The sequence below is a fragment of the Echiichthys vipera genome (assembly GCF_963691815.1).
Source record: "Echiichthys vipera genome assembly, chromosome: 4".
Taxonomy (NCBI): domain Eukaryota; kingdom Metazoa; phylum Chordata; class Actinopteri; order Perciformes; family Trachinidae; genus Echiichthys; species Echiichthys vipera.
Genome location: NC_139829.1, coordinates 34722772 through 34733680, shown reverse-complemented (window position 1 = coordinate 34733680; position 10909 = coordinate 34722772).

The window sequence follows — 10909 nt, the reverse complement described above, 5'->3', positions numbered from 1 at the left end:
AGGGTCACAAATTTGTTAAACATATATCAGACTATCATAGGTATTACAACGTTACAAAGGAACAGGACGGAACAAGTGCCATTGATTTTAGTGGTGGTAGCTCCTCTTGGAATGGAGGAGGTATTCACTTCAGCCTTGCGGAGCAGGGTCCTTCTAAGTTCTGCATGGACTATTTTGTATCTAGTGATCAGATTTCTCGGCCGGTCTGTAGGGAAATTGATACACATGGAAGCAAAGATATTATTCTCGGCCTGGGAGAGTCACATCAATTAGAGTACAAGAAACTAGAGAAGAAAATCCTCATATTCATTCCAGCTGGCTCTGTAAGAGTGGTTTCAGGTTATAATGCTGTATCGAAGTCAAGATATGGGATATACCATGGAAATAAAGATTCTAATCGTTTTTTTGCAATTCAGAAAGAAGAGGACAACCATACGAATGAAGTCATGTTGAGTTACTACTACAGGCTTTACGGTGAACCAGGTGATGACATGTTCTTTCTCGGCCCACAGCGAAGTTATGTTGAAGGCTCTGGTGGAAAAGACACATACATTATTCCTGGAAATGGAGGGAAAACGATTATTAATAACTATGATCCTTCCAAAGCACTAGACACTCTTCATTTCACCGTTAATTACAGTCACATTTCTGTGTCTAAATCTGGAGATGATGTCGTGTTAATGTATGAGGGCAGTCATACTGTGACTATACAAAGATGGTTTTTAGGGGAATCATATCGTCATATCAACATGATCTCAAGAGACGGAGTCATATTTGAGATTTCCTCCACTGTGGTTTCTTCTGTTAAACTGGTGGCCAGAGGGGTTAACTTGATGTTTAGCAAAGATGGTGTACATGTGTTTGGATTACGTCCGCTGTTAAGTACAGTAAGAAACATCCTTGGGTCTCATTATGATGATTATCTCTTTGGTAATGGAGAGAATAATGAGATTGATGGAGGAGGAGGTCGAGATCATATGTGGGGTGGTGAAGGAGAAGACATATACATTGTGAAAAACAGAAAACAGTCTTCAGTGGTGATTTTTAATAAATCCACAGACAATAAAACAGACTTGGCCATAATAGAAGCAAATTTTAGCACTTTTAAAGTCAGGGTAAAAGATAACAATGTTGTTCTTAATGCTTTCCATGACAATACAGCCATCAGTGTGACTTTATTGAGGTGGTACGAATCTCCAGCATTCAGACATTTGCTTGTTGTCACAAAGGATATGATCACATTCAAAATCTCAGATAACAAAGCTGACTGTCTGCAGAGTGACCAATTAACCAAGTGCATAAAAAGTCAAAGCATTGACTACAGCAGGTCCACGTCTCCTGTGGTGGTGGACCTTGAAAAGGACGAGGCTTTTGACAGCGTGACGGAGGTTCGAGGGTCAAAGCTCGATGATATCATCCGAGGGAACAAAGAAGATAATGTTCTTGTCCCAGGAAAAGGAAACGACTTCATTCAGGGGAGAGGAGGAGAGGACTGGTACATTATCACACCAGGCCAAGGAGTCAAAACCATCAACAATCAATCACCAGATCTAGCCTTGGATATTCTGTTCCTCAAAGAACAATATCAGTATATAAAATGTTATTGTGAAGGACAGAACATCATCATTATGGTAAACAATACAGAAAATATTGTTCTAGAAAACTGGTTTGATTCAAAGAAATATCAGCACCTGCAGATCAAGACCAGTGATGGGATAACGGCAGGATTGACGACAAACCGCATCAGCTGTGGCGAGTCTGTAATGTTCCGCATAACTGTTGATTATAGAAACCAGAAACCTGAGCCGATGCGTTCGCTCCAAATACATCTCAATAAAGGGTCAATTTATGATGAAGATAAGTCTGTGCATGACGGGTGTATCAGATTTAGAAGAACAAATTTACAGGAGAGAGTCTTGTGCAATCGTCGAGGTAAAGTGATGATGATGAATATTGCTGATTCAGTGAAAGAAATGTACGGTTCCTCAGGTTTTGACATCATGGTTGGAAACAACAATGATAATGTGCTTGATCCTTACACCGGAGGTGCACTGATGTTTGGAGGTGAAGGAAAAGACACTTACGTAATCAAACATGGATATGGAAACGACTTAATGATTTATAACTTTGCAGAAGATCACAATATTGATACCGTGTTGGTTGAGATGGATTTCCTCGATGGGAGCCAAGTGGTTTTTGACCCATCAACAGCAGATCTCGATGTGACAATCACAACAAAAGAGGAACAATTCAAATTCAGTCTGCTCAACTACAATAACGGTTACCAATATCAGCACCTGGAACTTCAGAGCTCTGACGGAGTACATTTCAAACTGAAATCCCTAAAGTCAACAGGAGAAGTCCCTTTCTTTGTCATTGAAGCTTTCAAAGTGACTCTGAAACAAGCAACGGTCGACTGTCGTTTGGACCTCAACTCTCAGAGAAATCTGTCAAAGGTTGACACAGTGCAAGGCTGTCCCTCCCAGTCCAATGACATACTAGGTAATGATCAAGACAACACTCTTATTGGTGGCTGGAGTCCTGACGCCTTGGAAGGAGGCGAAGGAGATGACACACTAATAGGAGGTCATGGACCTGACCTCCTGATTGGTTGTTTGGGAGACGACACTCTTTATGGCGAGGATGGAAATGACACTATGATGGGTAACTCTGGCCAGGACTTCTTTATCCCTGGACCAGGAGCCGATCTGATCGATGGCGGTCCTGGCAGAGACACTGTCCTGTACCGAGGTGATCATTACACAGGTGAAGGGGTTTATGTTAACCTGCTGACTGGACAAGGCCGGTATGCTGATGCTGAGGGGGACGTGTTGATGGATGTGGAGACAGTCATTGGCACCATCTATTCTGACATCTTGGTGTCTGGTCACGAAAGTTCTCTTCTCAAAGGCTCAGACGGCAATGACATGTTGGTGTCCACTGGTGGTGATTACCTGGTCGGGGGTGACGGAAACGACACTTACGTGTTGGCTTTCGACAACGGTTCAGTCACTATTGATAACTGTGCCATGGACAATGATATAGACATATTGCGCTTGAGCTCACAGTCGACATCCCATTATGACTGCCAACGTTTATCTGGCAGAGTTGTCCTGTTTTTCAACTACTATGAACCCTACCAAACAGTTAAAATTATACTGATAGGCTGGACCGGGTACACTGAGAAATGTGGTCATTTGAGGTTGTTTTTCAGAGATGAGAAGGAGAGGTCAGTGAACGCACTGCTACAAAAGTGTCAGTAAAGACAGAATAAAGCAGTTTATTTTTTAGCCAATAAAGTAGGTTATCTGCATCAGTCTTATCCTGTTTCACTGTGTTTCCATTTTACAAACATGCAGCAAACAGCAAACAACACAGGGAGAAACAAATGTTAATGCGGGGTCAGTTTTCATCATGGCTGACTTAAGGTGGAGCTCTGTAATTATGCAGCTACAATGCAGCTTGGACAGTATCAGAATTTCATTGATTATTTTATCTTCATTAATCAGTTGGTTGTTTATGTTAATTTGAAAGGTTCGGGAATGACATTGACAAACCTGTCTTTCTTGGATGGTGTTTGAATCAGATAATTTATAAATCCATCAACTGAACTTGGAGGTAAATATAATAATTATAAATAATGTATTAATATGGTGTTTTGATTTAAATATTTGACTTGTCTAATGTAGCCAAAGTCATCTAACTGTCTCTGTACTCAAATATTTCACAATCATATCAAATCATATGGATACTTTGTGCTTTATTCATGGAATTAAAATGATTCATACTATTATTTGTGTTCAAATATTTCTTTTTTTCTCTCCCTGACTCTTGAGTTTTGAGTAAAGACAACGTTCAGTCACAGGAAGAGAAAAACTATGAAGGTTTGATGAAAAAATGCTTGATGCATCTTCCATAAAAAGGAACGCCTAGTGGCTGAAATAAACGCGGCGGTGTTCAGGGTGGTGTCTGAAAAAGTTTGCAACTCTTTGGATTTGATTTTAACCCATGTGTCGTCCACATATCGGAACCAATGGCTTTGGGTTACTCCCCTGAACAATAACAGAGGGGATACTGGTGAACGATGGCAACATCACACTCTACTGTAATCATTCTGACGTTCAGATCTATCTATCTATCTATCTATCCATCTATCTATCCATCCATCTATCTATCCATCTATCTATCCTTGCTGTCATGCACATAAAGAACATGAGTAACAACATTACAGACCTACATTCTCTCAGTTTTACTAGGTTGGTCCATTACAACAGGAGTAAACCAGATGACACAAGAATTATAGTTTAAGTCCTAAACAGACGAGACGACTGCACTGAGAATAACTGAAAACCTGCCGTGGTACAAGAGCGCTATGGTTTAAATGAGAGTTTAACAGAAAACACATTTAGCGTCTCCTGGAAAACCTTCATGCTCACGCTTGTTCACGTGAAAAGTGACACAAGTAGTTGAGTAAATTTCAAACCCAAAGAAACTCTTGCTTACCTTTGGCTGAGGTGGAGAAAACGATGCGTCCATGACAGTAAAATGCAACAAAGGGCGACGGAAATGCGCTCAGCGAATAAATCATGAAGTCAGGTGTGAATGAAATGAAGTTCAAATCCAAAAAAACTCTTGCTTACCTTTGGCTGAGGTGGAGAAATGCACCGATAAATCCTGATATACACGGAGCTCGTCAAAGTGGATTTGGAAAATTACGGAGAACGCGGCTCTTTGCTGAACACTTCAACCGTCCGAAAAGCAGTTGTGATCCATCGTTCTGGCCGCTCTCGCGTGCATCATGTGTTTCTCTTTTACTTTAAAAAAAAACAATTTGCATTGTTGAAGGAGAGCTCTCAGCAGGAAACCGGTGGATTGTTACTCCAGGTAGGGAATGAGTCCTGACCCCAAGTGAAGGAGGTCAAGGACCTCGGGATCTTGTTCACGAGTGAGGGGACGATGGAGCGTGAGTTTGGCCGGAGAATCGGAGCAGCGGGGGCGGAGCTGCAGTCGCTCTACCGCACCGTTGTGATGAAGAGAGAGCTGAGGAAGGCAAAGCTCTGGATCTACCCTCAGTCCTGGTTCCTACCCTCACCTGTGGTCATGAAAGCTGGATCAGGACCCAAAGAACCAGGTCCAGGTCAGGACCCAAAGAACCAGGTCCAGGTCCAAGCGTGTGAAATGTGTTTCCTCAGGAGGGGGGCTGGAGTCTCCCTTAGAGAGAGGGGGAGAAGTTCAGCATCCGTGAGGAACTCGGAGTAGAGCCGCTGCTCCTTTGCGTTGAAAGGAGCCAGTTGAGGTGGTTCAGGATCATCTGGTAAGGATGAACCCTGGGCGCCTCCCTAGGGAGGTGTTCCAGGCACGTCCAGCTGGGAGGAGGCCTCGGGGAAGACCCAGCACCAGGTGGAGAGATTAGATCTCCACACTGGCCTGGGAACGCCTCAGGATCCCCCAGTTAGAGCTGGTTAATGTGGCTCGGGAAAGGGAAGTTTGGGGTCCCTGTTGGAGCTGCTGCCCCTGAGACCCGACCCCGGATAAGTAGTTGAAGATGAGATGAGAAGGAGAATTAGAGCTGCACCGAGCCGATACCCAGATCGGATATCGACTAATTCGCTGTATCGGATATCGGACACAGCAACACAGTCACAGTGATCTGGTCACTTCAATTTTTCAGTTTACAACAGCAGTTAGGGTTTTATATTACATTTTAAAATCTGTTTGCACTTTACATGGAAGTGTTATTTCGTTTTGCTGCTTATGTAAACTTTGTTTGTTAATAACATTAAGTACATTTATATCTGCGTTCATTTGTGACCTTTATTAAAGAAGACTAAGTGTTTACGTCGAGCTTTACTCCCCTGAACAATAACAGAGGGGATACTGGTGAACGATGGCAGCATCACACTCTACTGTAATCATTCTGACGTTCAGATCTATCTATCTATCTATCTATCTATCCATCCATCCATCTATCTATCCATCCATCTATCCATCTATCTATCCATCTATCCATCTATCTATCCATCTATCTATCCATCTATCTATCCATCTATCCATCTATCTATCCTTGCTGTCATGCACATAAAGAACATGAGTAACAACATTACAGACCTACATTCTCTCAGTTTTACTAGGTTGGTCCATTACAACATGAGTAAACCAGATGACACAAGAATTATAGTTTAAGTCCTAAACAGACGAGACGACTGCACTGAGAATAACTGAAAACCTGCCGTGGTATAAGAGCGCTATGGTTTAAATAAGAGTTTCACAGAAAACACATTTAGCGTCTCCTGGAAAACCTTCATGCTCTCGTTTGTTCACGTGAAAAGTGACACAAGTAGTAAAGTTCAAACCCAAAGAAACTCTTGCTTACCTTTGGCTGAGGTGGAGAAAACGATGCGTCCATCACAGTAAAATGCAACAAAGGGCGACGGAAATGCGCTCAGCGAATAAATCATGAAGTCAGGTGTGAATGAAATGAAGTTCAAACCCAAAAAACTCTTGCTTACCTTTGGCTGAGGTGGAGAAATGCACTGATAAATCCTGATATACACGGAGCTCGTCAAAGTGGATTTGGAAAATTACGGAGAACGCGGCTCTTTTCACTTCAACCGCCCGAAAAGCAGTTGTGATCCATCGTTCTGGCCGCTCTCGCGTACTTTTTCTTTCGCATGTTTGAAGGCGAATAACTTATAATGTTGTTCATTTAGCTTTTTCCGCTGAACACAAACACCGTCCGGGTGTTCAGTCCTGACCTAACACCCTTTCAAAATAAGATTTCCGGTCCGACAGATGGAACAGACGCATGATGAGCAGATTCTCGACAGCTCAACTGTCATCAGTGGTTAAACACTTCCTCACGTTGTAACTTCATATATAAAGATAACCCTGAATAATCTAAGGTTGCTGACTCATCCTAACACAGAGTTTGTAGCATCAGAGAGTAGAACACCGTGACTTTCATTGACATTAACGAGAGAACATAAAGTAGCACCTTTATGACTCTTTCTTGGTGCTGCACAGAGGAAATACTTCATCCTTTAGTGCTCTTACCCACGGTGCCGCTTCAGAGGAAGCTCCACAGACGGGGCTGAGTTCAGGCGGAGCTCTGCTGACTTCACTCCTCTCTCTGAGCTGCAGAGAGCACATGGACGCACAGCACTGAAATAAAAACACACGGCAGGGTTAAAGAAGAGAGTTCGCCCGTCCTCGGTCACAGATTCACTCAAGGTTCACTCACTAGCTGTTGTTCCTGAGCTTTCATCCGGCCTCTGGACTTCCACCGTGGTTTCCTGCTGCTTTCAGTCGATGAAGAAAGAAACGCGGGGTCTTTAATGAACGACAAAGAAAGTATTTCACTCACATCCTGAGGAGGAACTTCAGTGAACACTTTGGTTTCTAGCCTTAACAGAACTTAATATCCGGACGGATCTGCTCTGCTGCACTTTCCCGTCTTTTCCTGGTGCTTTTACTGGTGATCTGCACCGAAGTGCAAGTAGAATTCATTTACACACTTAAATTGAATATTAGTGCATGAACGTTTCTGTGTCAGATTAGTAAAATAAAGTGACATTGATGAGAGAAAGCAGTCAGAACGTTTGGGCGACGCTCAGCCTGAGCGGCTCAGGTGGTGGTTTACATTCAAATGGAGACTTTACGCTTTATTTTGGAGCTGGTTAAGTATGGGCTTTTATTGTGAAGGACTGAAGTTTGGTCCGGGATGTTTGGACAACATTGATGGACTTTTATTGTGAAGGACTGAAGTTTTGACAACATTGGTGGACTTTTATTGTGAAGGACAGAAGTTTGGACAACATTGATGGGCTTTTATTGTTAAGGACTGAAGCATGGTCCTGGATGTTTGGGCAACATTGATGGGCTTTTGTTATGAAGGACTGAAGTTTGGACAACATTGATGGACTTTTATTGTGAAGGACTGAAGTTTTGACAACATTGGTGGACTTTTATTGTGAAGGATTGAAGTTTGGACAACATTGATGGACTTTTATTGTGAAGGACCAACAGCTCTAGTGTTAGCGTCCTTTTGAGCGCTCTGGTTCACACAAAGATAAATCAGGACGTTCAAACCAGATTTGGTTCCAAAGAGAAGAAGTTCGACTTTAGTTTAAAAACATTAAATGAACTCTAAACATTACACCATCATTTATTTTTTTCAGTTAAACAGAAAGTTTGTTAGGATTTAGATAAAAACTGTCCAGCTTGTGCTACAGATGCGTTAATTCGATTAAACAGAATAAATTCTGTTGACGGGGGATGGACTTGAGCTCGTCGTAACGTCATCTTACAGAAACAGACGCAGGTTCACGTGTGAAAACACTACTTTGACGTAGTTACTTCGACCAAAGGTGAATATTTGGATTTGATCAGATAAGGAACTCAACTGCGAAGCTACAGAAAGATATATAAAAAAACTAATGAATAAATAATAATTTCAATGTGATGGAGAAGGGAAAAGAGAGAGAAAAGGGAACCTGCTGAGAGACTTTAAGAAACATTTAACTTATTATTTTATGAGTCATAGTCAGTTTATTTACTTTACTGTGTTTGACTGATTTAAACAACTTTTTAGTGGTGGTTTTGCATCTATTTTCAATCTTTTTGTGGTGTTTTGTTTCTATTTTTAGTCATTTTGTATCATTTTGTGGTGTTTTGCATCTATTTTTTATCATTTTGTATCTTTTTGTGGTGTTTTGTGTATATTTTTAGTCATTTAGCATCTTTGTGGTGGTTTTGCATTTATTTAACTTATTATTTTATTGAGTCATAGTCAGTGTATTTATTTTACTTCCTTCTCCGTCATATTTGACTCGTTTAATCAACTTATAGACGAATAAAACAAAGGGGAAGCACCCAGACACAGGTAAGTTAGGCCAGTTGGTCACAAGATGGCGCCCGTTACAATTCAGCAGTTAACATGAGTGAAAACAACCCCGTGTGTTTCCTGCACTAGTTACCTTAAACGTGTCGCTCTCCTCCCGCAGACCGGGCCCGGGTGCGGTGAAACAAACCGTCCCGGTGTTAAAACAGATGCTGACGAATGTTTAAAAGTTAAAATAATTAAAACAAACGGCTCTTTTCAGCTTCTTCTTCTTCTTCTTACTTTCCTGTGTTCGTCTGTTTAAAATGGCGCCGCCGGCGGCCGCGAACGTGACGTCATCCACCCGTTGCTCGTCTTCGCGCTCCGCCAGAGTTCGCGCCACTCTGACGTCACTCCGCCTCTAAGTGTAGATTAATACGCTTTTGTTTTTCTGTGGCGGGAAAATTCGCTTTTTAAAAAAAAAAAAAAAAACCAGAAAATTACGTAAACAACTCAAAATTGATTTGATTTATTTTTTGGTATTTTTAAAAAAATATATTATCCTGTCAAAAAGTTACTAATCTTTTCTTCTTATTAGCTAAATTCCACACACACACAATTTGTTAAACCAGTTGCTGATGAGATGACCTTTGACCTTTCCAACATGGCGGCACCTAACGCAAGTCTCCATTGGACCAAGACCAAGTTTATGAAGCTCAAACAGAAATATGAGTTCTCTCTTCTGTCCTTTAACAAGTCGACTATTCATGATCTATAAACAATAAGTACTTTATTATTATTTACCTTTGTGTTTTTGATAAATCCTCTTTTTGCTGGAGCTGATGAATCCGTTTAAAATGGTTTTTACCAAAGTAACAGGTCAGGATCTGTGGGTCGGCCATGTTTCATTTCACTACGACGACAAACGCTCACGCTGAGTCCTGACCCCGAGTGATGAGTTCAAGGACCTCGGGATCTTTTTCACGAGTGAGGAGACGATGGAGCAGCGGGGGCGGAGCTGCAGTCGCTCTACCGCACCGTTGTGATGAACAGAGAGCTGAGGAAGACAAAGCTCTGGATCTACCCTCAGTCCTGGTTCCTACCCTCACCTGTGGTCCTGAAAGCTGGGTCAGGACCCAAAGAACCAGGTCCAGGTCAGGACCCAAAGAACCAGGTCCAGGTCAGGACCCAAAGAACCAGGTCCAGGTCAGGACCCAAAGAACCAGGTCCAGGTCAGGACCCAGAGAACCAGGTCCAGGTCAGGACCCAAAGAACCAGGTCCAGGTCCAAGCGTGTGAAGTGTGTTTCCTCAGGAGGGGGTCTGGAGTCTCCCTTAGAGAGAGGGGGAGAAGTTCAGCATCCGTGAGGAACTCGGAGTAGAGCCGCTGCTCCTTTGCGTTGAAAGGAGCCAGTTGAGGTGGTTCAGGATCATCTGGTAAGGATGAACCCTGGGCGCCTCCCTAGGGAGGTGTTCCAGGCACGTCCAGCTGGGAGGAGGCCTCGGGGAAGACCCAGGACCAGGTGGAGAGATTAGATCTCCACACTGGCCTGGGAACGCCTCAGGATCCCCCAGTTAGAGCTGGTTAATGTGGCCCGGGAAAGGGAAGTTTGGGGTCCCTGCTGGAGCTGCTGCGCCTGAGACCTGATCCCGGATAAGCAGTTGAAGATGAGATGAGATGAGACAAGCGCTCTGGGAATTTCCAGTTCACGAGTGGAAAGGCGCATTTTCCCAGAGCACCTGAAGGCACCATCACAGCTGTAAAACACTGACTTTGAGCTTTTCTTTGTCTTTGTGACTCCAACTCAACTCAGTCTGCAGATGAATCAATAATGGAAACAATAATTCCTACTGAGGGTCTTTGGATTGCAGTTTGATTTTAACCAAGACTTCCTGTTTGATCCAATCAGGAAGCTCCGTCAGTGTCAGTTCTCTGAGTGTCCACTAGGGGCAGGTTTCATAACAGAGCAGTTTCTCATTGAGCCCCATGTTAAACAGGCCGTTTACACAGCATCATTAAACCTGTTTAAGGACTAAAGAACATTCTAGTCTGTGTGTTTAGCTCAGGTCTCCATGACAACACTGAGGGGGAG